This window comes from Triturus cristatus, chromosome 10, assembly GCF_964204655.1.
Source record: "Triturus cristatus chromosome 10, aTriCri1.1, whole genome shotgun sequence".
NCBI lineage: Eukaryota > Metazoa > Chordata > Amphibia > Caudata > Salamandridae > Triturus > Triturus cristatus.
In genome coordinates this window covers 1,049,139,167-1,049,166,959 of record NC_140593.1, presented here as the reverse complement: position 1 = coordinate 1,049,166,959, position 27,793 = coordinate 1,049,139,167, and the positions used below count along the sequence as shown (strand labels likewise).

The 27,793-nt window shown below is 46.0% G+C and overlaps 1 pseudogene; it reads right to left on the bottom strand.

Annotated features, from left to right (window-relative positions):
- Positions 1–15,271: 15,271 nt before the first annotated feature.
- Positions 15,272–27,793, bottom strand: part of LOC146796541 (actin, cytoplasmic 1-like) — a 39,552-nt pseudogene continuing 27,030 nt past the window's right edge.

The following is a 27,793-nucleotide window of genomic DNA, read 5'->3' as shown; positions in this document are numbered from 1 at the left end:
CTCGACTTAATTTCTAAGGGGGCTAATTTCTAAGGGGCTTAATTTCTTAAGGGGCTAGCGGGAAGCGAACCTCCTCAGGGGCCAGCAGAAAGCCAATATTCTCCTCCTTCCCCCCCTTTTTGACAGGAGGAAATCTGAAACAGATTTCACTGCTGTCAAACACTATCAAACCCTGTGTCTTGTCAACACTATTAATCCATGTGTGTAGCTACTGGGCGTAAGCAAAATTATAGGAGATACACAGCGTATTTGAAACGGCGAGAAATCCTTCAAATTAATGTACAAACCTCATTGTGTTAGCTCATAAGCTGGCCAAATGACATCCCATATGCAAATGTCCCTATTACATGAACCTACACCAACCTGAAGTCAATATTAATGCTAGTAGGCCCTAATAGGAATGCTAAATTACCTAAATATTCGGAAAACCAAGTTTTAAGAACAGTTGTTAATGTTGATAATTAATAATTCATCTGCTAAAGAAATCAGTCATTTTGCAATAATTTCCACCTATACAATAAATAGCCTAATTTAAAAACAAGTCAACTTTTGGGGCCACCACTTACAAGAATGAGCTTACTAAAGCAAACTTTAAAAAGGAAATCCTGTCAGATATTTTCTCATTACCCTAAATACAGAGCCTCATTTGTCACTCTGTGGTGGCAGTCCTTATTTAAAACAGGCCTTTCAAGAGTTAAGATGCGAGTGCACAGATCATAATTGTTCCTTAATGTCCAATCTGGAAACATATGACCGAGGCTGCCTGTCTATAAGAGAAAGGCAGTTATGTGAAAAATATTTTAGTCTTGCATAGCCTTTTTCTTTTGTTTCATTCATCTCCAACACCAATTAGACATACACTCATAACGTGTTGTCCGCTATTTTGACAGCATGATAATGGTAATATCATGTCTGTGAATTTTAGTAATTGTGAACAAGTTCCAGCCAAGCGCTGTGCAAAGATTGCCGTCGTCACGACCATCTCTGTACTTGCACAGGAGAACTTTGTATTAAACGCTAAACAGACTGGTCAATACAACACAAAAACAAAACATATATAAAATACATATGCCAAGCCATCAGTATACCAAGCACAGAAAGCATAGACAATTACACTAACATATATAAATGAGCAGTGATGCGCAATTATAGTACCTACAGCTCAGAGGCGAACACTCTGGCCTGCTTAATTTGTCAGGCTTATAATCAATAACTTATTTACCTGCCCTATACACCCCCATCTGAAATCACCGTGTCAAGTCTGACACACAGAATCAGCAATAATAATCAAAAACGAAGAACACACGAACCTGTTTGTTTTCTTTTATAAAAACAGAATCAGCAATAATAATCAAAAACGAAGAACACACGAACCTGTTTGTTTTCTTTTATAAAAATGAGCTATGCATCTTCGTCAACACAATGTACCCTAATGTCCCAGACGAAGACGCACCTCTCATCTCTCCTCACAGACTTTTAACCACTGGATCATTTATCCAATGCAACTGGTGGCAGCTTGTGGCCACAATTCAAAAATGTCTGAATTTGAAAATCGTTTTTATATAGGCACATAGCCCTTAAAATTCCAAGCAAGAGCAACATTTTACTTTCTGGCCAGAAGCAATATACCATTTGCTAAAAAATAAAACAAATCTTCTCCATAGACATTTCCCCGGGGCACTGGTTTAGCACAGAATAGACCAAGGGAATCTTTCTCGACTTACATTTCTCAGCTGCCCTGTCTTATCAGAGAAGCTAAAAATAGCCCCTCAGCGCGGCCTGAGCCTGGGCTGCCAGCCAACTTTTTTTGTTGTTCCGGCTGCAGGCATTACACAGATGCGATGTCAGAGAAGCTGTCTAAGCAGTGCCTCTGTTCTGCTCCTCTCACCGGCCCCCACCTACACTGGCTACAAGGTCAGAATCTGTCTCCGATTTCTGTATCACATACTGCTCTACACAGCCCCCACCTTCTCCTCACTCTGAAGCTGTCAAAGACAAAAAGACTACTCAATTCCATAAAAACTGCAATAATTCGCTCAATTGAAAAATTATTTTTACATACAATTTTGCACTCAGGGGGTCATAATCTCACCGACTTGACCCAGCACATTGGCTCACTGGACCACCAAGAACACAATCCTGTATTCTTGAACAATTTGCAAATTCGAAATACCCACAATTCTTTTTTTCAAGCTAAACTTTTCAAAAATTACTTTTTCGTTAGCACTTTGTACATTAGGGGTGTCATCAAATCACAGGTGTTGCTCCTTCTCTAGCTACACCCCTCTCAATTTACTATTGACAACGTAGTCAAATGTTGGACCATGTAAACACCAGCTATGCGCTGTTCATTTGGTGGGTGGCTCAAGAACCTTTGGGCTACTATATCATTATTATATGTATCGTGGTACTTGCGGTGGCACTCTAACTGGTCTTTCTACTGGGGCCACTCTTGCTAGGTCCTCTGAAAGGACGGGATAAATACCAGCAACGTCAGTATTTCTTTCTCTGTCAGCCTGCGCTCATTTTACCTGCTCCACTTCCTCCTGTAACATCTTTTCCTTGGCTTTTCCAGACTCCAGTCTACTTCTCTCTGCTTCGTGAAACACTTACTCTGACCTCCTATGTGACTCCTTGCGCCAAAACTCAATGGCATCCTTCCAAGCTGGTCTACATTTTCTCTTTCATAAGAGTGTTTCGTTGTCTATCTACTTGTTCTGCTTTTACTCGGATACCTTCCTCAACTAACACGTTTTCTCGGGCTTTGTCTGAATCCTCCCTACTTTTCTCTTCTTTTCTGAGCGCTTACTCTGTGCGTCTATGCTATTCTTTACGCCATAATTCAATGGCATCTTTCTGTTACTGTCTGGCTATCTTTTTCCATAATTCTTCTTCTACTCTCATGATACAATCTGCATCCCATGTCCCAACTGCGGGCCACCTCTGACTTTCTGGTAAATCCTTGGTGTAGTCCACCCATAAATCAAGAAATAATACGGCATCTAGGCCATGCTTATGATACATAAAGTACCCTGGAGTGTCCCTAGGTGGAATGGGAACAGCTTCTTCGAGTACCCCTTTTCTAGTTTTGATCTGTCTTAATTTTGAAAAGAGCGGCATTTTTAGACCTCATTACTTGAACACACTTAATACAATAAACACAATAATGAACAGTCATTCACACCACAATATGTAGAACGTATTTAAAACATTTAACATTTAACATTTAACGAACAACAATGGCCATTAGGGAACTAATCACTTAGCATAATACTCGACACTAACTAGGTGATTCTGAATTATATACTAGACATACTAGATATACTGCTAAACAGTACAGATACACTGCTGAAACAGTGCAGACCGGATTTGTGTACCCAAACCCGTCTTGACCGGCACAACCTATGTGCACGTCAGAACGCCTCCCCGGCAATGGTACTCACCGGGTAGCTCGGAACGGAAGGCCTCGGAACTGAACTGGACTGGACTGGACCGGACTGGACTCGACGCGGAACTTCGGAACTTCGGAACTTCGGAATCTGGTGGGCCTCTGTATACCTCGGACACAGCTCTCTCGCAGGTGGGCTCTGGGTAGGACAATCTGCGTTCCTCACCGCCTCGTATGGATGCCTGGTTGCAGTCTGTCCCCTTCGTTGGCCTGAGGGAGTTGGCGGGAAGACCCGCGACGTGCGCGCTTGAAGTCCGTCACGGCTATGGAAGGGGGCAAAACTGGACCTTCATCTCCGGCGTGTGGGGAAAGAGATTAAACTGTTCGGGCGCCATTATGTGGTAAATAAAATATTACGCTCTATGTATTTCAGAATATCAATAAGATCATGCATAAAGCAAGAGGCTGAGTCTGTGGTATCAGGTTCATAAAGGGATTTATTCCAATAACTCGAGTCAAAGGGAGAATATTTCCATCACCAAAATTGGATCTGGAAAGGGACTCAAAAGTATTCTCAATATTCTCAAAACATTATTCACAGAGTACAGTATATATACATTTCTCAATTGTACGTAAGCAAAAGAGCAAGAGAGAATGAGATAAGAGCATGTGGGCGTGTAAGTAGGCGTGAAGGTGGGCGTCCATGTGGGCGTCCACTTGATGATAATGGGTAATTTGTCATGTGTGGGTGGATACCTGGAGAATCCTGCAATGTCAGCAGAAATATTTGGCAGAGATGCGTGCACAGTCGCATGACGTGTGATTGACGTGCAACTAGAGGGAGAAAGGGACTTGACATTTAGCTCTACATGTGGAGACAAAAGTCTGGGGTTATGTCAACCTAATCCCAAATCATATCTAATATCCTATGTTTAAAGAACTGTGTTATCCAAAAAGAAAGGTCTCTCGAACAAAATCTATTCTATACTGACTGTGAGTGCGTGTACAAGCGTCTAAGTGTCTACACTAGATGCGAGGGCAGAAATCTTCCATAGTAACAGGGCTATGAATTACTTGCATAAAGACAGAGAAGCCGGGCCTTTTGCTCGGTAGCTGGAAGAATGTTTACTTAAACTACTAGACAGGAATGCATTGGATAGGGAGCGGAGCAGATAATCACAAGGTGAAATACAGTTTTTGGCAGGCAACAGGCTGGAGTCAGGCACCGTTAGCCGCGCAGGGAATAGGACAAAGTTCATGGATACAGATGCGAGCTCAGACTGGAGCTTTCAGAGGCAGAAGGCAGGAAAAGGCTTAACGGCAGAATCAGGGCCTACTCGCCTGGACTGAAAAATGGGATAAATGAACCATATAAAGCCGGTGGCCTTTCATACTTAGAAATAGAATATCCGGCCCATTCATGGCGGATCTGAAAGAGGACATGTTGACGGTGGACGCACAAGTGTTTGCGTCTTCATAACTGGAACTGGAGGGAACATACATGTACTTGTGATTTATACATGAAACCGTTGGGGTCCAAGATAGGGGACATAACTGATCATAAAAATCCATATTTCCACAACAGCCACTGGTAATTCTTGTGGGCCACATTCCAGTCCATCATTTTTTTACCCACAGTTTTGTTACAGAGGCCACCCATATGCAAATACACCTTGGTGCTGCTCCAATGGCAGCAGTTCATCTTAAACTGCTGGCCACATGCCCTTTTAGTGTGAATAACATTTTTGTTTTTCTCACTGAGATGCCCTTTTGCACGGGGTTAGCCCAGACATGGCTTCCGTCGTTTACTGTGCAATTTGACTCAAGTCGCACTTCAAAAATAAGGCCTAGTAGGCCAAAATTAGTTTGGGGTTGCTCGTTTTCCCATTCATAGAGGACAGGGCCTAGAACTTCCAAATGGAATGTTCTTACTGGAGCAGAACGAAGACTGGGATGCCTATGGTTGGTACTTGCCTGCAGTGTTACAGTGAGTAAAAAGTGATGGACCAGAATGTTTGACAAATGAAGTTCTTTTGGTGCGCCCTGGGTACATTCGGTGTATCATACTTCTTCTCCAATCCTTTGGTCAGATATAACATTACTTGCAGCTACTGGTCATGGGTAATCAATATTAGGACTAAGGTGATTAGCCAAAATTGGCTTAGGTTCCCTGAATCTGGAGTGGTAGCTGTGGTTGAGAAGTTAAGGTGTATCTTTGAGAGTTCGTTTTTGTGCATGTTTCAAGGTATAACATATGACAAAAGATACATCTTTAATATAAAGTTTCTTAGCTAGAACTGTAACACAATTAGGAACAAGAGCGATATCAGAATTGACAAGCACCTACACTTGCAGAGACAAGTACACAAATAGATTGCACATAGCATGCTGTAGCATAATCAAATGCCATCTACTTCCTCTATCTTGAATAGTGCCACAGTAAACAACTTGCAAGTTTACCTTTTCCAAGCCCTTTGGCCTCATTATTCGAAAAGTCACTGCTTTCATTACAAATGTCCAGGCAGTGAATGGCCCACCTGTAATATGAGGTTCTGCAAAGTATAAAAGGGAGTTGGATAGTTTATTGTAACAGACTCACTAATATCAGTAGATGGATTTCAAAGCTTTTCAATGGGGTTTGCAGCTATTGATGGGATGATATGGCCATATGGAAATACATCACAGTTTCTTTAAAGAATAAAAAAGTTTCTTGATTTTAAATACATTTAAGACATTAGGGTCAAACTTCTTAAGGTGCAGCAGAGCTTCACAGGCTCTCTTGGCTTATGGCCTTAGTGTGAGTTCCAACTGAACGAAAATCCATGTATTTTGGAACCGGTACATTAGTCATTTTTTGTACCCCTGGATATTTAGTGGTGAAGCATGTGGTGGTTAGGGGCTAAGGAACTGGGTAGGTTTTAGCTTGAATTTGGCCTCTCACAGTCAAAATATTTCAGTGCCCTCTGGATTCCTCAAACCACAGGAACGCCACAGATAGAATTATGGCCACTGTGAGACTTACCAAGAGCTACATGCCATAGTGTTCTAGTTGCAGCAACCATTTCTTTTCACTGATAGGTGCCCATTGAGCTGGGGGTCCCTTTGGACAGCTTCAACTATCTGAGCTAAAAGGAGCCTGAGTGGTTCACAAAGTCCATGTTACAGGAAATGGAACTTGAGCTATTGGTTGTTTGACGCTGACACTCTACGGGTAGTAATCAGAAGTGCCAAACACGGGTGGGAGGATTCACAGGGCTCACCTCATAGCAGCAAGGGAGATGGTTTGTGATGTGGCACAGGGTTCACAAGGGGGTAACAAGTAGTCTGGGGTTGTTGCAGGAAAGTATACACCGACAAGGAGCATTTAGGGAGTGACTCACCAGTACTTTACATTGTCACTGTTCCCTCCTTATGACCGTTTATCCACTAGAGTGCCTCTTGATCCTCAACTAAACTGGTCCCCATCACAGGTAAGAACACTCTCCAAGAAAAATGTGTTGAGAAAACTGACTTAGGCTGGCAGGACCATATCCCAGCCCCAAGCTGGACACCACAACAACATCTCCTTACATGGTGAAAAAGCATGCTTGAAGCCACTCCAAAGAGAAGAGGGCCATACCCACATGGCTGGTCATCTAGTGGAAAAGCACCACACCATTATCAGGTACTCATCAAGCAGGAGTCTCATTCATGCGCACAGGCAAATGGAATGTTCATGCTGTAGACCTTCAAAGCTATTCAACAGTAAAATCCCGTCCGAGGGCTACAGCAGAACAGGCTGTATCCATACATCTGACACATAATCACCACCGTTGTGGTCTCCCATAAATCAATCATGACGAGTACTCTTAGGTTATCAGGGCAGAGGACACGTTAGGCTTTCACCGTTTCTACTTCGCCTCTGGCCTCTTTCCCCATCACCCAACCCGAGACAATAGGTTGGCTGGTACGGATGGAAAGCAAGCACCTTGGGGTAGATTTACAAGTTTAAAAACAACGAAAGCAATCTTTAACACAAACCCCTAAAAGTGGCAACGTATGCCTGATACAATAAACAGCTCCATATTTTTGTCTTTCAAGGCTGCTTTTAATGATGCCTGTGAGGCTACATTTCGTTTACTTTGGCTGTGTTTGGTGTTTGATCAGTGTGGATATATTTTGGTGCACTGTGCAAACATTTGCTGTTTGATAACAGTCATCCAGTTCTGTGCTAAGTGAATTATTTTTTGTGTGCATTTACTGTGTGGGGCATCTGATATTTTAACACTTTGTATGTAGCGGAGATCAATTGGTGTACATTTTGCTGTATTGGGGGGTTTATATTATAAACGTCTGTGTGGATATTTCTGTGAGAATATTTGCTTTTGTATTGGCTATGTTCAGTGTTTATGAGTTTGTAATGGTGTAAAACGACTTTCTGGATGTTTATTTAGTACAGTTTTTTAGGTCTCGCCTCTGCAGCGCATGCGCTGTCTCTTCGAGACATGCTTTATCTAGGATATGGGCTTTGAAAAAACGCCTATCTTTTTCATTGGTTCCTCTTGCTGTCCATTAGAAATGCTGGCTTTTCATTGGTGAATACACTTAGTAGTCCCTTCTTTTGGGTTTTTGTATCCTCCCATGAGGACTGGCCCCCTACAAGTGTTCTTACTGTTCATGTTATTTATACTTAGAAAGATTTTTTTTTTTAGTTGGCCTGCTTGTTTGTTCGTTAACTGTTCTGTTTACTTGTGCAATGAAACTTCAGTCATTTCATTTGCTTACCTCCCCCTCCCCCGTCCCACAACACTGCTTCGGTCTCTTGTCTCCTGTGCCTCTCCCTCACCCCTCCCACAACACTGCTCGCAGGCCCCTGTCACCCCTCTGAGGCCACTGGTGTTTTGCTTGCCTGGTTAATTTATGCAATCTACCCTTACCCCCTTGCAAGAGGCTGCTTGCCCACCCCCGAGGTCGCTGCTTTGAATTCTTATGTTATTTTAAATTTGTGCCTTTTATTTATATAGCGCACCTATCCATGCTGCTCAACGTTGAGCCGACAGCATACTAGAACACAAATACCTTGCTTACCAGTCTGCAGCTCTCACCGCTGCACCATATCCTTTCCCTAGTCATGTTGCAGGGGTTTGTGTTTTATAAGTTTTATCGGGGGAATGAAGATTTGGCGTAACGGAAAGCGTTGCCGACCTTGGAGCGGCACAGGCTCAACATCCTGTGATTCTGAGCAAATCTCTTAATCTGTGATCCTTTTTTGCTTTGATATTCTTTAAGCACCCCGAAGAAAAATGAAATAGTGGCATGAAGCCGTAGCAAAATAGGGAAAAAACAAAGAAAAAGCTTCCCCCGCTCTCCCAGGCACAGCGGGAGAGCCGCTGCTATAAAATTCACTACACCATGGAGACTCATGCCATAATGCTTTGGAGGGCCTTTTATTTTAAAAATCATGTTGCCCATATCTTCGCCTGTGGTTGTACTATGATGATGGGTCCACCGTCAAACTGTTCAGCACCACATGCTCTTGTTTTTTAGCTCATCTTCTGGGTCCTCACCCTGGGTTGGTGGGGGAGGACACCAAAATCATCACCTCCCCAGGTTTTTTTTATAGATATTTTAATTCTTCCATGGCTGGAGCTTTTGTTCAATAGCTGGGAGGGTGCTTTCCTTTAGGGTTCATATGTATTTGAAATGAACATCATTGATGAGCCTCTTATTTTCCTTTAGAAAGGAATGTAAATCTTGGATCTAATTCATGTATGTCACTCTGCTATCACAATACTCCTAGTCCGTATGTACACCGTCGCACAGTGGCGTGTTGCTAAACATAATGGGTTGTGTTGTTTAAGATTACAACTGTATTAATTAAAGAGATTTTTTTCATAGCAATTTCTGTATTGCTTGTCACCTTTGGTTTATTTGTTTAAAATTCCAACTGTGTTAATTGAGGAGATATTTTGTCAAAGCAATTTCTGGATTGCTTTTCACCTTTGCTTTATTCCTGTCATAAACACGGTACAACAGTTATTTTTTAAAACGTTTTATAGAGTATTCATGAGATGCAAGGCACAAGTCAAGTCACAGCTTCCTACAGGGTATTAGAATGGTTTAGTGTGTATTTTTTTTTTCAGCCAGCATATTACTCTTGTCTCCTCTCCCTCATAACCTCTCCCTCATACCCTATTTCCCTTTTTCTTTGGTTCTCCAGCACCGCAAGGTCATACGAATGGCAATAGCGCTATGCAAATATCACTCTACTGCATACAAAAAAAAGTAAAAAACATTGTCATTTTCAACTGCAACAGCTCTAACTTTCACAAATGCGAGACTGATTGCATTGCAAATGCTTGTTTATATATATTATTCCCCCCGTGTGAGAGAGTGACTGAGAGTGTGAGAGGAGATGGTAAAGTGAACGAGTCGAAATGTAAGACATGCCTACAAGTTCAAACCTACATCACGTTTATTTCTGCATTTTTTTAAAGAATCTGAAGAAATTGGGTTCCTAATGCATGGGGGCTTCTTTTAATTGTTTTATAGCAATTGCAGCCAGCCCCCTTTCTGCTTGGGTCTTGTGCATTGTTGTTAGCACTAATTTAGCTTCGGCACTAGACGGACAGACAGACACAGAAGGGCAGCTTTCATTAGTGTGCAGCTCCAGGGCCCAGACATGGTGGGGTCCGCTGCACCACAAATATGGCTGTCTTGTACCACTCAAGTTTCGGTCCAGGGCCCCCTTTCCTTGATCAGTAGCATCCAAGCTAAGCTTGTTATACCAGTGGGTGAAGCAAACAAGCATTCGCAATGCAATAGGTCTTGGATTACTGAAAGTTTGACCTATTAGCGTTGCACATAATAGTGCAACGCCAATAGCTCAAACTTGCCACTGGATTCAAGCTAGCCTGACTGTTGAGGGTTTTTACCCCAAAACCGGTCCCAGGATTCTTGTATCCGGTTCAGGGAGGACCTGGCTTGGCAGTTCCGGCTCAACTGTTCCCATGAGGCACAGGGTCAAGACTGATTTGCATATGGCTGGGTACAAACTGGGTTGGTGAAGTGAGCTGAAGAATGATGATGGATTCAACCCAGAACTGTGACGGGGGTGAGTGTCTGAAAAGTTTCAGCACTCCATCCATCATCTCCTTGTGTTTGCAGTGCAACTGTATCCACAATTCATTCCTCATTCTGACCCCACAAGCTCGAATTGCAGCAGTAAATGCATTCCAGGGTGAAACTGCAAGGTCTGGCAATGGATTTACCCCAGGTGATTTTGCAGGTCAGGGAGTCCAGAGCAGGGTGGTAACTTATTTTTTTAAAGATATATATAAACATATATTTAAATCTATAATTTTATACCCTTCTTGTGAAACTTCTAATCACTGTAAATAATATGGGTTATTATCACCAAATTCAATAGTGCTCAGTTTCCATTGCTCGGAAGGATAGAAGGCTGAGTGGGCATTGCTGAAAGACAAACTTGTGACCCGCAGATGACAGCGCACGTCATAAGCAGTTTTTTTAACTCTGTGAACGTTACTGTAGACTTGGTTTGGAATTTTACATGCATTAAGCCCATTAGGTGATTTACATTAACTACCTGCAATCAGTCAGCAAATATATAAAAAAAACAATTATAACATATTTTATTGAATTTCCGGGGTACGGTTTGGGCCACAGTCCTGTATATACATATTGAAAACAAAGATGATTCGGATCTACCAAGCATGTGTACATTATTAACTGCAAAACATGCATATATTACAACAAAAACTTGGCGCAGATAGATCCAATACCCGTGCATCTTAGGAAGTTCAGCTGAGTACATGTATAGGCAATGATGAGGTATAGTATATGTTGTGTTGTGCTCAGGAGAGCGCGGACAAAATCTACCATCAAGGGGTCTGAGAGGGAAGGGAAGATAAATCTATATCCCGATAAGTTGCCCATCTGGACCATATTTTCCTGTGTTTCTGGTGGCAGCCTCGTGCTTGGAACACAGCAATCTCTGCTCCCATGCATTTGTCCAGTTCTTTTCTCCATTTCCCCAATGTCGGGGAGAAGCCCCCTTCCATAACTGGGCAATGTCGCACTTGGCAATAGTGAGGGCCAGGAAAAGCAGGTGCTGTTTATACCGGTTTCCCCCTATCCCATCAGTACTATGCAGTAGAAATAATTTTGGGTCATATGGGAGATCCCAGGATAATACCCTGCCCAGACAGGTTGAGCCTTTGCGCCTGAAGGACTGTAGTGTTGTGCAACTCCAGACTGTAATAAATAAATGTTCCCTCGTCCCTTTCACAATGAAAACACTGGGGGAACTGGATGACTCCCATCTTCCAGAGACGGAGTCATGTATAATACACACGGTGTATGCATTTATATGGATGAGGCGATAGCGAGAAGACACAGCCACTCCCCGGGGGCTAGCTAAGGCTTCAGCCCAGTCGTCATCTGTTAAGTCAGGTATGTTGTTCTGCCACGCCCTTATAGTCTTATGTAGTGTTGTTCTGGTGTGTGTCGTTAAGGTATGATAGATCTGACAAATTTTATGTGCACCCAGATCTCCCATTAAGAGGCCGCCCTCGAGGGGGTGGAATTCCGGCAGGGTGTCCAAGGAGAGAATCGAGGGGGTAATAGTGTGGCGCTATTGAAGGTATTTATAAAATTGTGTTTTATGCAACTGAAATTCTACCTGTAACTAGTGGAAGGACTTTAGAGCAGTGCCCTGCAGTGTGGATATGCCTACTAGGTCCCATTTGCGGAATCCCCTTAGAGCCGCCACCTGGCATAGATGGGTGCCATGCCACAGGGAAGTGGCTTGGGTCAGGCAGCCACGCCAACCCATCTGCCCGACGCTGTGCCTCCAGAGCCGAACCACTGTTCTGCTGTCATGAGGTGGGAAGTCTAGGCACTGTGCACTATATAGTAACCGAAGGAGAGGGACACCCTCCATCGCAGCATGCTCCAGTGCGAACGCCAGGTCCGTTGCAGAGCTATACAACTATTCATTTATGATTAATAAATGAGAGGCTGCATAATAGGAATAGACATCCGCTGCCATGATGCCACCACAATATGTTGATTGGGCAAAAGTTTGTAGTGCCACCCTAACCATCCCTCCATTCCATAGGAATTTATTGTGGATGGCGTTTATTTGTGCAAACCAGGATGGTGGTATGTGATATGGGAAGTTCTGCAGCCGGTATAGTACTCTAGGTAGAGAGATCACTTTAAAAATCGCTGAATGCCCGCACAGCAAGAGCGGGAGAGAGGACCATATTGTTGTCTCTTCTCGGAGATTGGCGACAAGTGGATTTATATTGTGTGGCCATGAAATCTATGGGCAGGGTGACATGAAGATACCCAAGTATTTAAAGCCCTCGGTCACGTGGGTGAGCTGGGATGCCCCAGTGCCTCGACCCTTGTCTCCGCATACCAGTAGCGCCACAGATTTAGAGGGGTTAGTATGGAGCCCGGTGGTCTGACCAAATACTCGGAGGATCTGCAGGATTCGTGGGCCCGAAATCCACGGCTCGCTCATAAAGAAGAGGACTTCGTCCGCATAAAGCGCAATGTGGTCGGGTCGCGACTGCGGCCTCTCAAAGCCCCGGAGCACCGGGTCACTGAGTACCCACGCCACCAGATTCCACAGCCAGGGTGAATAGGAGCAGGGACAGGGATCAGCCCTGTCACGTGCCACGACGGATAGGGAATGGGGCTGAACGGTGCCCTGCTATGCGAACCGAGGCAGTGAGGTTTGTATAGAGCAGGCGGACATAGGCTAGAAAGCACGGGACGAAATTGAAGGCTTTCAGAAGTTGGAAAAGGTACACCCATCTAAGGGAGTCAAATGCTTTGTCAATATCAGCTAATAATATGGCCGCAGGGCGCCCTATCTCCAGGGCCACAGCCATGATGTTGTGGAGCCGACGGATATTATGGCGAGTGGCCCGGTGAGGCATAAAGCCAGATTGACCTGGATATTCAGGTCTTGTACACAAGCCCGCAGGAGGTAGGCTAGGACCTTGCCCAAGAGTTTGTGCTCAAAGTTAATAAGGGAGATAGGACGGTATGAGGACGGATCTTCCGGTGGGAGACCTGGCTTGAGGAAGAGGACAATCTCGGCATGCCGCCAATCTCGGGGTAACAGGTGTGTTCATGGGCGTCATGCAGTGCCTCCAGTAGATGAGGGCCCAATGTGGACATGGGTGGCTGAAGAAATTGCATGAGGAACCCATTGGGGCCGGGGGCCCGCCCTGGGCGCATTGCCACTAGTGCTGCACTTAATTCGTCGGTAGTGATAGGGGCGTCTAGTTGGTCTCATAACTGGTCTGTAAATTTTAGGGGGGATATCTCTAAGGAACTTCGCGATGAGAGCCTCTGATAGCTGTTCTTGTCCCGCGTATAATGCAGAGAAGTAATGCGCGAATTCCTCGGCAACCGCCCCAGGATACAAATGCAGATCACCGTCTGCGCCTCGGATAATTTGGACGGTGGCCGGGGACCTCCCCGCCTGACATAGCCTGTGGAGCATTTTACTTGATTCATCCCCCCATTGGTAAATCATGTGTTGCGATGCCAGCCAGATTTCTTTCACCTCACCCATGAGATGTTGTTGTATCTGTTGTTGTGTTTGGAGCATATTGCCGTGGAGGGGCGGGCTGGGTTCGCAAATATATTGTACCTCTAGGGATGCATGGCGGGCCTCCAGTTCAAACCGTTAGGCGGAGTGTTCGCGTTTCTCATTCGCACGATAGCTAATGTCGACCCCTCATACTGTGGGCTTTAAGGCCTCCTATAGGGTAGCCTTGGATGGGGCCTAAGCGACATTCATGTACAGGTATTCCTGGATTGCCCTAGCAAGTGTCTCCTGATAATCAGGATCCCGGAGGTGCCATGTGGACATACGCCACCTAAAGGGAGGTTTTTGGGAGAGTGTATGGAGTTTAACAGTAACCGGGGAGTGTTCCGACAGCCCCCTAGAGAGGTGGAAGACGTGAGAGAACCTATGAATGTAGCTCCTTGGGGTGAACATGTAGTCCAACCAGGATAGGGAACCATGTACGGTGGACATATAAATGTAGCTCAGCTCGACGGGGTGGTACTTGCGCCATATGTCCGACCATCCCAGTGTGGTGACTAGGAGGCACAATTTAGATGTATCAGTTAAGGGGCCTGAGTCGGACCCACGCGTTCTATCTAGTGGTGAGCAAATATATATTTTTGACACAAAACCAAACTTATAAAATTCGCACCTTTATTTTCTATTAAAACAAACTGCTATCAATTTTTTTTATTCTTTATAGTTGATCCAGTCAAGAAAACACTCGGGTTTTGCATGATCTCAGTGAAACACTGTATTGTGGGCACTTCGATGCAAAACAGTGCCACCCTCAAAGGTATTCAGGCTTTATGGCTTATTCACTGTAGTCAGTTAAGATTAAGAGCAGACTCTGGCCAGGATCATGGACTCCAATATTGTACAAGATGTCCTCAGAAGAGAAGAAAAACCAACATCCACGCCAACTGAACTCTGCCAAGATGATATAAAAGCTGGTAATGTGAACACAGATTAATTAAACCAAAACGAGATGCATCTACAACCACATTGATTGCCAATAGGTGCCTCAGGTGTCTTTTCTCATGGTTCAAAAGGCATTCTAAACCAAGGAACACTGGTATGAAGTAATCTTTCTTTTGGAAATGCATGGTTGTACAATAGATCCTGCATGTATTCTATATGGAGAAAATCATCACAAGAGTAGAGTACCATCACCTCTTTTTTCTAATACTCAAAAATATTTTAAATCTCGACTAAGGGTATAAAAATGCAAGGTATAAAAATAAAAAAGCCTAATCTGTGGTTACTTTGACGTTTGTTTCTCTGCGACATTATGGGGAGTCCACTGAGAAGCATTTGCGGTGGACGATGGATGGGCCGAACTCATTGTACTCCTGCTTGCTGATCCACATCGGCTGGAAGGTGGACAGGGAGGCCTGGATGGAGCCACCAATCCAGACGGAGTACTTGCGCTCAGGTGGGGCTATGATCTGTGTAAGGAAAACAGAAGAATTATATGAATATGTGCAACAACAATCTTTGGACAGAGATGGACCGAGACAGCATTTTTCGGATCCTAAGCTACCTCTTGAGTACTAACCTTAGCTACAGTTCGTAGTCATGATAAAGATATCCTTGGGTCTTCAGTGAGACATTATCCTGCTAGCACATGGGAATACTTTTTCTACTAATGTTAAACGTTTGCCATCTTCATCTTTTAATCTTTTCCTCATCATCATTTATACTAAGAGGAGTATCTCTCAGAAGACATGCTTTGCCATTGCAAGCAGAAACTAGGCCTCTGTCTGGCATTCTGTGCGGAGGGCATAAAGCTTGAGAGGTGTGTCTAGACCCACGATGCAAAAAAATGCAGAACGTTTGTAAAATTGGATAACTGGTGTATAGCCAGCTCTCAATGCATATTTTCAAACCTGTAATTGTAATTTTAGCAATATTATTTTACTTGAAAAAAAAAATATATAGATATTTGCTAACCGATGTCTCTTGGTAAATATGATGGTGTAGTACCTCTCAGTGCTTTGCCATTGCTTAACAAATATGTCCGGTGGAATATTGGGAAATACAATTCAATAAGATGTATCTGGTCAATTCAACTGACCACAGCAAGCATATTATGTACTCTGGGATATTCATACAAGTCAAAGCAAATATGGTCTGCACATTTTTGCACTGCAGGCAGAGGAAGTGGAAATCACTCAATCACAAAGACAGCTTCTGCAATTTGTAGGCAGCTGGGTCTGAAGTGTTGCTGTGCCAGCTCCTTGGAAGACATGCCCAGACATGTAAATCCAGCAAGTTCACTGCACCATGAATGGTATGGAATGTGGCCTGCTTTCAGGAGTGAGTGTCCGTTTTTGAGTCACAGAGGTCAGAATCCAGAGGCTGGGCCCCAAATGGCCCATTTGAAATATTCGTCTACATTTGGAACCATTCATTTTAGGGTGTTCAGTTGGTGAAATGAATATTGAGACCTTTGAATTTGGTCCACAATTGTCAGACCTCTGCTGAACAGAAAACATTCTTTGTTAAAACATTATATAGGGGAGAGGGATGCATGTCCTCGCCTTTCTCTCTGCATCTCTCACTCTTGCTCTCTCTCACTCTTATTCACTCATTCATCTGCATCTTGAGGGTGGATTTAGGATGGCATTGCAGTTCAGGGCAAGATATTGGCTAAGCAGACTTGGGTCAATATTAGGGTTTCCTACTCTTATTCCCACTTCTCTTCTTTTGTCAATGTTTGTAGTAGTTTGCTGTGCAAGAATTTAGAATGAAAATAGTCCTGCATCACCTTGCATCAATCGTTGGTGTGGGGACACTACTGAAATCGCCTTGGCTGTAAAGTTAATGAGATCTTCCTAAAATTCTGTTTTCAGGCCATCACTAGCCTCATTAAGTTTGAGGGACAAGCACTCAATTTTTTGCTCTGTAGATTGTAGACTTGTGAGACGTTTATAGATCTTTTAACTCTGATAACTGGGAGCTATAAGGGATGTTTTTGCCAGTGTATTGTGTCTTTCTAGATCCCTACCTTCGCTGTCAACCCAAGAGGGAACGTGGCAATAGATTCATTTTTTCCACCTTTTCATGATATTCTCCGCACTTATAGGCACCTCCTTCCCTGAGAATAAGGGTCGGTGGAGATTCAGGGTGTTTCATATGAAGACATTTGTAATGCTGTTGCCAGGCACTCCCCATTCAAACCCAAATAGGATTATAAATTGTCGTTGGGGAATTTTCATCATGGTTACATTGGTTTCATGGTCCTTCACTGCCTTCTGTTCTTCATGCTAATATAGAATCGAGAAGTGTAAAGCCATGTATTATGCTTGTTTGTCGATCAGATGTTGGTATTTGTCCACTCATTTTGGAGTTTGGCTTCCATGATTCAAGGACATGACTGACGGGGAAGGAGAGTGTGGTAATGATCTCATTACTGACTGGCAATTCTTGCAACACTAAGTCTCCTCATACTACACTTCCTCACTATAGTCCTTTCACTTGTGCAGAACCCTTTAATTTCCTTAGGTTGCTTAAGCTTAAGGAACCGCTCTGGTGTGAAGGGTTGTGTGTATGTGTACTTATATATGTGGCATTGCATGATAGTTACCTATCCAGTACACTATGTGCCACACTTGTTGTTCAAGCAAATTTGATGCTGACCTTGGTGCTTTCCTTAAGTTCTTTTGCCGAAGGAGAAAGACTTTTAATCTACTTTATTCAGTTAATAATGCAAGGTACAAGGATGTGTGAAGCCCCTTATATCATTTATCATCCAATGGGAAACAAAACTGAAGTGGGTGCAAATGAGGTGCATGTAAGACTTGGGGGAATTGGGAATGCAATGCGGATAATCCCAACCTTGGGTTTGGTAGTAATGTGATGCATCCTAAGTTAATTAGGATGCTCCACATTTTTACCAAATACATGAGGAGTATCATCAGCAGTACTGTGAGCTCCCACAAATTAGGCAAGGAAGACAGATTCACATTTAATGGCATTCTGGCCATGCACGACCCAAGAGGATTGAGAAGCTAGTTGTATGATGTTAATGGCAAGTCGTCTACCGACAGTGTGCCACCAGATAGACAAATGTCATAAATAATGGTTGGGAAATCGGAATCGTTTTATCAGTATCCTGATGGCAGAGAATGATATCTGTATTATAGGTCCCCAGATCTTACTCAGCTGATTTGGAACCTGAGTGAATGCACATTTTTTTACATTGAACTCCACAGAATTTGTATGGTGATTTACACACTGAATGAAAAAGAATTCCATATCTGAGTCAACAGACAAGAGAATTAATGTCAGGTGACAGACAGTGAGTTTCTTCTAGTGTGGCTTGTGAAACCTGATTTTATTTTATTGTACTTGCTCCTCTAAAATCGATTTACTCCACTTGGAACTGAATGTACTTTTTCAGGCTGTTGTTCATTCCTTTGTTCTGTCTCAGCTGGTGTATTAATACTCCATCTTGTAGGAAGCTACTGAGAGTATTGCTTCCACTTCTAGCTTCCAAAAACAGGCACCTGCTATGGGGGGGCTTAAATTGTATCAGATCATAGCAACTATATGGGGAATTAGAATGACTATTTATACAGCAAGAAGGTTCAAATCAAAGCTCATTCTGTAAAATGCAATAAAGTGTACACTTCCTTTAACTTGCTATAGAATCATTAGCTTTATGGGCTTCTCTTCTACATTGAGTTTGGAACAAAGGCATGTTTATGATTTCATAGTAGAGATTATACAATATTCAGTTGGCTCCCAAATTAGGGTTTGATTTCCTGAGGGACCTTACAATGGCCATCTGGTTGCCCATTTTCATAGAATAATTGAAGACTTAGGGTCACATGTAAGAAATAGACGATCAGGCCTTTTCCGACTGCAAATATGCTTTTACGTATGTACAAAATACTAATTGCGATTCGTTATTTGGAAGGGGTGTGTTTAGGGTGTCACTTCCAAGTACCAAATCTGAATTGGATGTATGAATGTTTTACGACTAAATTATGGTCACAGAACATTCCTAATTTACCGACTCCTTAAAGAAAGTGGTAACCCATTGGCAAATGAGAATGGAAAACAAATATTTTTAAGAGTAGGCCATGGTCCAATGGACCACAGCCTACTCTTTAAAAAAGAAACTGCAAAGTTTCACTTTTTCTTTTATAACGCGTCCCATTTTCCTTGAAGGAAAACGGCTGCATTTAAAAATAAAAATAAAAAAAAAGACTGCTTTATTAAACAGCAAACGCAAGCATGATGGTCTGCTGTCCTCAGCAGACCATCATTACTTTGATCGCTGTGATTTCTAATGGGTTGTAAATAGCAACCTAACTCATTAATATGCATGAGGTAGGTCTATTTGCGACCCACTAGGAATCGCTAACGAAACTCAAAAGAGTTTCATACATTAGAAATACTGATTTCCTAATTGCGATTTGGAGAGAATCACAATTAGGAAATTGGTAGTCCTAATGTCAGTACATCTGGCCCTTAATTATATTGCTTTGGGTCTTGATCAGTGATTATGGAATTGTCTTAAAATATATTGTTTTCATCTGTGTATGATGTTAAGTATTCTTCTAATCTATTTTCATTTGTCAAGTACTCCGAGAACTTGGATGGTGGTGAAGTACATTTAACAAAAGTGTTTAATATTACATTAATTTAGCTCTCCTTTTACAGCTGATAGGTTTGACAGACTGTGAAGTTTTATAATGCGTGGGGGCGTGGCCAAGCCGCGAGCTGCGATGGCCGCGCGGCGTTGAAGCTCCGCAGTCGACCCGGCGCTTATGCTGCCTTCCCCGCCCTCCTGATGCAGGCGCTGGACGCCGGACACCTCCACTGACCCTCCTGAGGCCCCGGAGTGAGCTGTGATGCAGATCGGGCCCCTCGTGTACCTGGGGCGACCGGCGGAGGACTCGGCGGCCTGAGGCCCAAGATGGCGGACTGACTCGGAGATCGAAGACGCGAGTGCATGGACGGCGGCCGGCTGGGAGACAGGTACCCGGGGGGGCGGAGGGGGGGGTATTGAGCGCCAGGGTGCGGGCTGGCGGGGGTCTACCGTTCTCCCGGCGCTGCTGCGGGCTTGGGGCTGACCGGGCGCTCGGCTTCTGCCCTGCGCTGCGGGCACGGCCTCGCTCGCTGTTTCCTCCCTGGGGCCCCGGGCTACTTCGGTCGGGGGGCCGGGGGGGGGGGGTGGCGGGACGGCCTGTTGGCGGTGGGGGGGACGGGTTGGCCTCTGCGCTGGTCCTTGCGCCCGGGCTGTCTCTGCCCCTGTCTTTGGGCCCTCTCTGGGTGGGTCCTGTGTTCTGCGGGCTGGGCTGGTGGTCCACCTTCGCCCTGCAATACAACGTCGGGCCGAGGCTGCTGGCGATATCGCTGAGATTGCTCCTCTGTTCCTCCTGGATCCTGTTGTCTCCTGCGGGTCCGCCCTTGTCCGACTGGTGGAGGAGCCGCTGCGCTGCCGCGCCTACCACGGCGGTGACCTTGGCCTGCTGTGCGACGGAGTTGAGTCCGGTCTGATGCCACGGAGGGTACTGCATCGCTCGGAGATCTGAGTTGATAGGTCGTGGATTGGGCGGCCCTCCCGGGCTGTCGCTGCACCATAATTGGGCCAACCTTGCACCAAGAACAGCGAGCTGGTGGCCGTCGTGCCATCGAGGGCATGGGTCGCAAAGACCCGAAGCAGAAAACGTTGCCGTTCGGAAAGCCACCTGAGCAGCCAGCGGTGTGCCGCCCTGACATGCCGGCTCCTGGCGAGAGCGCGTCTGGTGGTCCGGCGACCGGTGCCCCATCCCCTGACTGGCTTCAAGAGATGCGTGCTGGCTTCAGAGCCCTCGATGGTCGCTTCGATGCCCTGGATAAAACGCTGGAAACTATGAGGGCCAAGATCCAGGCCCATGACAAGCGCTTGGTGGAGGCTGAGACCCGGATCTCGGCCATGGAAGATAGAGGGGTGCAGGACACCAAGTGGGTGGACAGAATGGAACGCATATTGAAGGAGGTGGCCATCAAGAATGAGGACTTGGAATCGCGCAGTCGGCGCAATAACGTGCGGATCACTGGGGTTCCGGAATCCACGGCTACTGGCAGACTGGATGTTTTTGTGGAACAACTGTTGGCGGACATTTTTGGGAGAGAATCCTTCACACCGGGCTTTGTGGTGGAGAGAGCGCACCGCTCCCTGGGGCCGAGGCCTAACCCGGGGCTCCCGCCTCGCCCGCTTATTGCCCGTATTATGAACTTCCGGGACCGCGATACGACCCTACGGCTGGCTAGAGAGAAGGGTGAGGTCACTTGGCAGGGCTCGAGACTCTCATTCTACCCTGACTTTACCGCCACGGTCCAGGAGGCCAGGCGGAAGTATGCGGGGGCAAAAGCTGCGCTCCGAAATCTTGGCCTAAAATATGGCATGCTCTACCCGGCTCGGCTACGGGTCGAGATCGATGGCCGTGCTCGGCTCTTTGACAATCCCACTGAGGTGCAGGAATTCTGCCGCAACTACAAGCCGCGCAGGGGCCCTCCGGGGGGGGATGAGGATGGACGGTCTCCCCCACGCAGTGGATCTGCGGTCAGCCAGGACCTGTTTGCGAACTCCGGTGTCGGCTGAGACGGCGCCTGTGTCTTAGCTTTGTCCTATTGAACTCTTGCTATTTGGGGACTGAGTAACACTTGGTGTACACTTGCTTTGAAGCGCTGGGTTGATTGCGGGTCGTCATCACCCCCCTTTGGTTGAAACCGTTGGGACTACTGATGGTTATGATGCTCTGCTTCTCTCTGTTTGTTTCCACTTGGTATTACTATTTGGAGCTATGTTTTCTTCTTCTAGGTTTGGGGTTGCCTCACGTTTGCGTGATTTGGCTGGGTGGGGGAGGGGGGTTGGGGTGGGTAATTTTGAACTTCTTAACATGGCTGTGTGTGTGATGACTTTACTGGTACACGGGGACACTACATCTTTCTGGCTCCCATTACTGGCTGATTGGCATCAATGGCTCACATAGGTTTGAATGTAACTCCTATCAACCTATCGTTACTGACTTGGAATGTCAGGGGCCTAAACAACCAGCGTAAATGCAAACAGATACTACACTACTTAAATCGGCACCAAGTCGACATTGCCTTTATTCAAGAGACACACCTACATTCCTCGGTTGACGCCCGCTTTGCGGCGTCGTGGGGCACTCACTGTTACTTTTCCAATTACAGTAATTATGCTAGAGGCACCGCGGTGCTGATTCACAAGAGAGTCCCGTTTCACTGCCAGACGTTCCTAGGGGACAGGGAGGGACGCTACTGTATTGTGAGAGGGGTATTGATAGGACATGCGGTCACTCTCGTCTGTGTGTATGCTCCCAACACTGATTCACCGGATTTTTTTTATGCGCTTGCTGCCCAGCTGGCGACTCTTGAACCTGCTGGTCTCCTCCTTGGCGGCGATTTTAACTTATTGCTGGATGTGGGTCTGGACAGTACTTCTGGGGCCACTGATTCTAAGCCTAGGGCGCGGCGCGCACTCTTAGATCTCTGCCGTCGGTTCTCTCTGACCGACATCTGGCGCAGGCGCAATCCGGGCAACACTGATTATACCCACTTCTCGGGACAACACAACACTTGGACCAGGATTGACTATTGGCTCCTGTCCCCGGGTTTGTCCCCCTGGTTCCGTGCGCTGAAGACTTTCCCCAGAACATACTCAGACCACTCTCCGGTCTTACTGTGTTTAGACGTTCCCCGACCTGAGGGTTTTGAGCGGCAGTGGCGATTCCCCGGGAGAGCGCTTTTGGACGACCTCTTTGTACACGAGGTCTCCGAAGCGATAGAGGATTACTTCACGATCAATACTGGTTCGGTAGACACATGGGCAGTGCTCTGGGAGGGGTTCAAGGCTTATATCAGGGGGATTTGCATAGCTAAACATGCTGGGGTCCTAAAGGCACTACGCACGACAATCGCACAATTGGAGACGCAGCTGGGCTCAACTGACGCTGAGGCGCAGCTTGCGCCCTCTGACGAGGTGTTTTCCAGGAGGTTGCGCCAGCTGACTGACTACCGGGAGGCTGCGGACAGGGAGATTCTATATCTGGGGAAATACCATGTTGCTCGTAGGTACGGAGAGGGGGATAGGCCGGGACGCACACTGGCGCAGGCCCTGAGGCCGCCGTATAGTAAGTCCCTTATAACCGAGGTGAGGGGTGTGGACGGCACACTCCGTACGACGCCCGCCGAGATCCGGGACGAGTTCCTTGCTTACTTCACTGACCTATATACGACCAAGTTGGGTGACTCTTCGGCCTCTCGTGAGGCCTACTTATCAGAAATCGCTCTCGTGTTCCTGGATAGGGGTATGCAGGAGTTCATGGCGGAGCCCATAACGGCGGCGGAGGTACGGGGGGCGATTAAGGTGCTTCGTGGCTCTTCCGCCCCGGGCCTCGACGGCTTCTCCGGGGATTTTTACAAGGCCTTCGCTGATCTGCTGGCGCCCAAGCTTATAGAGGTGTATGCGGAGGCCTTGGAGCGAGGGTCCCTCCCGTCTACCCTTGGTGAGGCGGTCATAGTGCTGCTCCCGAAACCGAACAAGGACCCGGCGCTGTGTGGGTCGTATAGGCCCCTCTCCCTCTTAAACGTCGACTATAAGATCTTGGCCAAAATTGTGGCCAACAGACTTTCCCAATTGATGGAATTCATTATATCGCCCGTGCAATCGGGCTTCGTCCCCCGTCGCTCGACGTCCTTGAATCTGCGGACGCTATTTACGGTTCTGCACAGAATTAATCCGGCCACACCTGCTGCGGCGATCCTCCTCGACACCGAAAAAGCTTTTGACTCCTTGGAGTGGCCTTTTTTTCTTTCCGTCATGGAACGCATGGGTATGCCGGCAAACTTCCTCGCCACCACTCGGCTCCTCTATAGTCATCCCACGGCCCGTTTGCGTATCAATGGTACGTTATCCCGCCCATTCTCTCTAACGCGTGGTATGCGACAGGGCTGTCCGCTTTCGCCGCTCCTGTTCATTCTGGCCATGGACCCCTTGATTCGGCATTTCCAGGAGCGGCACCTCCACAGTGGTCTCCAGTTCCGGACGGGCCCCTTGATGGCCTCCCTCTATGCTGACGACACTATACTGTATGTCAGAGAACCGCGGGACAATCTTGCCCCCCTGATACGTGAGATCCTTCGCTTCGGTGGCCACTCGGGACTGGGCATAAACTGGCATAAGTCCATCATCTTCCCGCTGACTAGCGGCACCTCCCCCTGGCAGTGTGAGTTCCCGTTGGAGTGGTGCTTTGAGTCGGTGCGTTACTTGGGCATACAGATACACCTGAGCACGGACGAAATTGTCCGCCTTAATTATGGCCGCGCGATTGTGAAACTGAAGGCGCAGGTGGATGGGTGGCTGCGGCTCCCGCTCTCCATGTCAGCCAGGATAGCCATCATAAAAATGGTCGTCCTCCCCAAATTTCTATATCTTTTTAATAATATCCCTGTTCCTCTCACCCGGGCCTTCTTTACCACTCTACGGTCCCACCTGATTAGACTGGTCTGGGGCGGGAAACACCCTCGGATCAGCTGGAAGACTCTCACGCTCCCCCATGATAAGGGCGGCTTCGGAGTACCGGATCTGTATTTATACTACCTGGTCGCTCAGTGTGCACATGCCTATGCCTGGTACCATCCGGATGCTCGGATCCCGTTTCTTCGCCCGGAGGCGGACTTTGTTCTCCCTGGCCGCTTGGCTGCGGTATTGCCCAGGGGGGTTCCCAGGAGCCCAGTGGATATTCAAACGGTATCCACCACCAGCTGGGCCTGGAATAGACTTTCTCGCTACTTAGCTCAACCTCTCCTATATTCTTCTTCCCTCCCGCTTCCCAACCCAGTGTTGCTACCGGGAACGGGCGAGACGCTGGTGCAGCGAACTTTAATTAAGTTTAATCTTACCAAGTTTGGGGATTTATACCCGGGAGGGCACATATTCTCGGTGTCCGAGGAGACGCGCTTCAGTGAGGCCACATTCATGGACAGGTTCGTTCTTCGCCGGCTCTACTGCGCGGCTAGGGCGGAAATTAAGGGGTTCCCCCTAGAGCCGGCTTCCTTTGAACCCCTCACTATCCTCATAGATAAAGATACAGGGGCCCATATTGTCTCTACACTGTACAAGACCTGCGCAGCTTTGGTCCCCTGTGCGACTGACCGGGCGTGGGAGGAGTGGGAGATTGACTTGGGCAGGACTATTACGGACGAACAGTGGACAGCTTGCTGCAAGGTCACTAACACGATATCATTGAATAGTCGTCATAAACTCCTCCATTACAAATTTCTTCGCCGCTGGTATATGACCCCCGATAGGCTCCATTCCATCGACCCCACGCGGCCACACACATGCTGGAAATGCTCTGCACCGCACGCTGATTTTGCACACATGTCCTGGACGTGTCCGAGGCTGCAATCATTCTGGACGCTGGTATACAAGATCTTGGAAGAGATGCTGGGGCTTTCATTGGTCCCCGCTCCTGAGGTCGCATTGTTGGGTTATACAGTAAATTTTCCTAAGAAGGTTCGCAGGTTTGCCTCTCTGGGTTTACTGCTCGCCAAGCGGGAAATTGCCAGGCGCTGGGGGGGTAGGACGGCTCCCACGGCCAAGACGTGGCTTACTTCCATGGCTTTCTGCAGCACGAATAGCGAGATCTATTCCAGTCTCCTCCCCGCAGTTGCGCGACCTAGGGACATCTGGGGCCCGTATAAAACATATGTCGCAGGCCTGCCTAGCTCACTCCCACCACACTCAAGTTCCGGGATAGTTCCCACAGGAGTGGGGTAGACTTTGATACGCCAGAGTCCCGTTGGTGGGGGGGCCATGAGATGGAGGTGACGTGGTGGTCCTCCGTGCTATGGGTCTTGCGATGTTGATTAGACAAATACTGGCTGCTGCGGGAATGTGGGCGGATGCTGGGGATGGCTTTGAACCTCTGGATGTGGGCCCTTGGTCCGAGATTCTCCTGTTTGTGGTCGGATGGATGGGGATGCTGGGTTGGTAAATGTAGACCTGATGTCGGATGCCTTGCTTCTCTGGTGTATATCATCTAAAGGATTACAGTGTCGTCATGTATCTTTCCATTGGATATCTGTTGAGCACGCAGCCGCTCACTTTGTATCGCCTTATTTTTCAAATTTAAATAAAGCTTTAAAAAAAAAAAGTTTTATAATGCGTAGTAGTACTAGTATTAGTAGTCAGAGGGTCTGAGCAAAGCATGACTTCAAGCTGAAAGTTACCTACACAGCAAAGTAGCCTAAAATCCTGTTCATTACAATGGTTCCATGGTTTGCATGTAGTACTCTTGTTGAAAATTACCTTCATTTTCATTGTTGGTGGTGAAAGGCTTGTGATCTCCTTCTGCATTCGGTCAGCAATGCCTGGGTACATGGTGGTACCTCCATATAGTACAACGTTTGCGTACAGGTCCTTACGGGTATCAATATCACATTTAACGATGGACATGCATGTGGTCTCATGGATTCCAGCCATTTCCATTCCTGCCAGGAATGAATGGACATGGTGCACCACCACAAAAAAACATTGCTGCCACCATTAATTACTTTTCAGTATGAAATAATAACTGGAATTCTGTCACCCCCTTTAATAGCACGTTTTGTACAAATCAATGTCATTTAAATATTATTTATTTCATATTTTTTTGTATCAGTTACCAATTCCTCCCCAAGACAAAATTAACAGTTTTGTTGCTCTAGAACATGATCTTCCCTTTCCAACATATACAAAATATTGAGTTTTCAAGTTCTCACCAGTGTTGCAGTATATTTCATAGCTAGGCTTTATCCCTGCAATTTCAGACTTGCACCATACAGGTATGTATGGCACACTAGGGTGGAAGCATTTCAGCTGCTTTATTATTCAATTGCAAATTCTGGCACAAGATGCAACACAGTAGGATTTGTTTTTCTAAAAAGAGTAGTGTGTCATCTGCATAAGGTGAATCCCTGACGTCCGTATCACCTACACAGTATGCTGAATGCACGAACGACGTCTAATTTATTTAAGTACTGTTTCCTTTAGCATTATATTCACTTGATTTGTTTACCCTTTCTTTTGGTGTAATTTTGATCCTAGGAAAATTACCTCTCTGAAAGCGAAATTTTTAAGGGTTCAAAAAAGTTTACATATCCAGGGATTTCCTTTGCCAAATTACAGAGAAGAAAATGTTGTGAAGAGGTTAATTTTCCAATTAATAATCTCCTGGTTAAGGTGCAAAAGATTATGCTTTTTATTTTAAATATATGACCTTCTGTAAATCCCTCGGATTTGGGAAAAAAGGAACACTTAGAGTTTTGCCTAATAGTTAATGTATTAAAATAATGGCATGTGTTCTATGTTCTATTTATAAATCAAGAAGGTACTGTTCCTAAAAAAATAGAAAAAGAAAGCTAAATTGGAACCCTGGAGAATCTATATGATGATTACTTGGTGCCCTCACACATCCGAATGGATGCCATACTTCATCAAAGGGCGTGCTCCTCGTCGGGCTGGCATTGCAATATCCTACGGGTCCCTCGAGGGGGCTTTTTATCGGAGATCTTTTCCATTTTCTACTGTAATGATAAGAGTGTGTGTGAGGATGTGAGATGTCCAGGGTGGAGTAAGGATAGTTATAGTGTAAAATGAACAAAATTACAACTTTAAAAGGAAACCAAATGGTTTTATTATGCTGGTTTACTTGGCAGGGATAACAACAATGAGAAGGTGGCTATCATAATGGCTCAAAGGAGCAAGATAGCCTAATGTGTTGTTGCGGTCGACATGTTTCATG